The 3,533-nt window shown below is 39.1% G+C and overlaps 1 non-coding gene across 1 annotated transcript; it reads left to right on the top strand.

Annotated features, from left to right (window-relative positions):
* Window positions 1-3,021: 3,021 nt before the first annotated feature.
* On the top strand, window positions 3,022-3,128 carry LOC136216237 (small nucleolar RNA R71). The gene has a single exon (XR_010683232.1). It is a non-coding gene; the product is annotated as a small nucleolar RNA R71 (small nucleolar RNA).
* The last annotated feature ends 405 nt before the right edge of the window (window positions 3,129-3,533 follow it).

Here is a 3,533-nt window from a genome sequence, read left to right as displayed (position 1 = left end):
CGGTTGAAAATTCTTATCTTTCCGTTGTCCCAAACATGCTCCAACTGCCAAATCACTAGCGTCACACATTAGTTCAAAAGGTAAACTCCAATCGGGACTAATCATTATTGGTGCATCAATTAACTTTTCCTTCAATAGTTCAAAAGCGGATAAACATTCATTGGAAAATTTAAACTCAACATCTTTCATCAATAGTTGGGTCAATGGCTTTGAAATTTTCGAGAAATCTTTTATGAAACGCCTATAGAATCCTACATGTCCTAGAAAGCTTCGGATAGCCTTAACAGAATTAGGCGGTGGCAATTTTGCAATCACCTCCACCTTCGCCGGATCTACTTCTATGCCTTGACATGATACTTTATGGCCTAGAACAATCGATTCATTAACCATAAACTGACATTTTTCCCAATTTAGAATCAAATTAGTATCTTCACATCTTTTAAGCACTAGTTCCAAATTATGCAAGCAACTATCAAATGTTTTTCCAAACACGGAAAAATCGTCCATGAAAACCTCCATGAAGTTTTCAATCATGTCATCAAAAATTGCCATCATGCACCTTTGAAAGGTAGCCGGGGCATTACATAATCCGAAAGGCATACTACGATAGGCAAAAGTTCCATATGGGCATGTAAAAGTTGTTTTCTCTTAGTCGCTTGGAGCAACCGGGATTTGCATGTATCCAGAATAGCCATCTAAATTACACATATAAGCATGTCCCGACAATCTTTCAAGCATTTGATCGATGAAAGGTAAAGGAAAATGGTCTTTCCGAGTGGCATCATTCAATTTCGGTAATCAATACACATGCGCCACCCGGTTACCTTTCTTACCGGAATTAGTTCATTTTTTTCATTAGCTTGAACAGTTATGCCTCCCTTTTTAGGTACAACTTGTACCGGACTTACCCAACTACTATCCGAGATTGGATAGATGATACCTGCATCAAGGAGTTTTAGAATTTCAGTTTTCACCACCTCCTTCATGCTTGGGTTTAGGCGTCTGTGAGGTTGGGCCGTCGGTTTAACTTGTTCTTCCATGAAAATTTTGTGTGTGCAAATAGAAGGACTTATTCCTTTGATGTCCGCCAATGTCCATCCGAAAGCTTTCTTATGATCTTTGAGCACATTAATCAACTTTTCTTCCATTTCACCTGTCAAAGAAGAAGAAATTACAACAGGTAAGTTTGAGTTTTCACTTAAAAATGCATATTTCAAATGAGATGGTAGGGGTTTAAGGTCTAATTCGGGTGGCTCTTCCAATGATGATTTGGGCCTCGGTTTGTCCCCTCGAACGATTTTCTCATACTGGTCATGGATCCACATGCAATCCTCGGGGTCATAAGTCAAGTTGGCAACTTCTCGATCTATCACGACCTCCTCTTGATTTAACCCGAGATCATTTAACATTACTTTTTCCAATGGGTCTTCACACATGTCATTCTGAAAAACATCTTTAACAACTTCGTCTGTTATATCAAGAAAGTTACAATGGTCAATATTGTCGGAAGGATATTTTAAAGAATTTAAAACATTGAAAACCACTTCCTCATCTTGTAACCGGAGAATTAATTATCCTTGTTGCACATCTATAAGTGTTCTCCCGGTTGCTAGAAAAGGACGGCCCAAAATTATCGGGACTCGATCATCCTCCTCCATATCAAGAACAATAAAATCAGCCGGAAAGATGAATTTATCCACTTTAACCAACACATCTTCTACAAACCCTTTGGGGTATGCAAGAGAACGGTCGGCTAATTGTAAGGAAACCTTAGTGGGTTTCGTCTCTCCTAAACCCAATTTTCGAAAGATACTTAATGGCATGAGATTTATGCTTGCTCTAAGATCACATAGAGTTCTTTCAAAATACATACCACCGATAGTACACGGGATAGAGAAACTTCCCGGGTCCTTCAATTTGGGTGGTAATTTATTGAGTAGGATAGCCGAACATCCTTCTGTTAATTTCACTGTTTCATTATCCTCCAATTTTCTCTTTTTGGAAATTATATCTTTTAAAAATTTAGCATACATGGGCATATTTTCCAAGGCTTCCGCAAACGAAATATTTATATGTAATTTCTTGAAAATGTCGAGAAATTTGGAGAATTGCTTTTCTTATTTCTCCTTGTTCAACCTTTGGGGAAATGGAATTTTTGTTTTGTAAGGTTGAACAAGTGGATCCGCAAAAAGCTTTGGAGGAGATGAATCTTGAGGTTTAGAAGTACTTACCTCATCCGTGGTATCTTTTACCTGTTTGCTCGGAGCCGATTGTAACTCTTTGTTGTTTCTCAATGTGATGGCTTTCACATGCTCCCTTGGGTTTGTTTCCGTGTTGCTTGGAAGGGATCCCATAGGACGTTCGGACATGGCTTTTGCTAATTGGCTTATGCTCGTTTCAAGCCCTTTTGTAAACGTATCTTGATTTCTCTTCCATTCCTCCATACCTGCAAGACGAGCTTCCATTTTTGCAAGAATTGTTACAATAGCCGAAGCTTCATCACCAACATTTCTCTTTTCATTAGGATTAAATCCGGGTGGAGGTCTTTGCGGATTTTGCACATTTTGATTATTAGTCCATGAGAAATTAGGGTGATTTCTCCAACCATTATTGTATGTGTTGGAATAAGGATTAGATTGCTTAAAATTTCCCACAAAGTTTGCACTAGCGGTATCCCCAAGAAATGGGTTTGCCGCTTGACAATCCTCACTCTTATGTCCACTTAAACCACATAAATCACACAAATTATTTTGGTTCAAATTAGCCATTAATAGATCCAATTTTTTATTTAACTCATCAATGCCGGATCTTGATGACGAATCAACCAAATATGTTCCCGCTCTTGTTTCTAGGTTTTTCTCCGCTTGCCAATGAGAGCACCTTTCCGCCAATTCTTGGATTAAATCATAAGCCTCCGTTTGGGTCTTCTTAAGGATGTTTCCACCTGCGGCGGAATCAATTGTGGCACAGTTAGCGGAAGATAAACCATTATAGAAAATACTAACCTGTTGCCACTTCTCAAATCCATGATGTGGGCATTTCTTCAATAGTCGACGGAATCGCTCCCACGCATCATATAATGTCTCTCTCTCGGTTTGGCGAAAAGAACTTATCTCGTTTTTGTACATCGCCGTTTTAGATGGAGGGAAGTACTTAGCTAAGAATTTCTTAACTAACTCATCCCATGTCCCAATGGATCCGGCCTCGAGAGAATCCAACCAGTCAGCTGCATCATCCCTTAAAGAAAAAGAAAACAATTTTAGTTTAATAGCTTCTGGTGGTACCCCATTTTGCTTAAGCATAGAACAATGTTTAACAAATTTATTTAAATGGGAGTTTGGATCTTCTCTCGGATCTCCGCCAAATTGACCGGAGTTTTGTATAAGTTGGATCATTGCCGGCTTGATCTCGAAGTTGTTTGCTCCAATGGTAGGTTCCACGATACTTGAATTCATGTCCAAACGGTTTGGAGTGAGTAGATCCATGATGGAACGTTCCTCTTGTGCCATGTTTGCTCTTCGATTAGCCAAGTT

This window comes from Euphorbia lathyris, chromosome 1 (assembly GCF_963576675.1).
Source record: "Euphorbia lathyris chromosome 1, ddEupLath1.1, whole genome shotgun sequence".
In the NCBI taxonomy this organism is placed as follows: Eukaryota; Viridiplantae; Streptophyta; class Magnoliopsida; order Malpighiales; family Euphorbiaceae; genus Euphorbia; species Euphorbia lathyris.
This window is presented reverse-complemented; position numbering and strand designations above follow the sequence as displayed.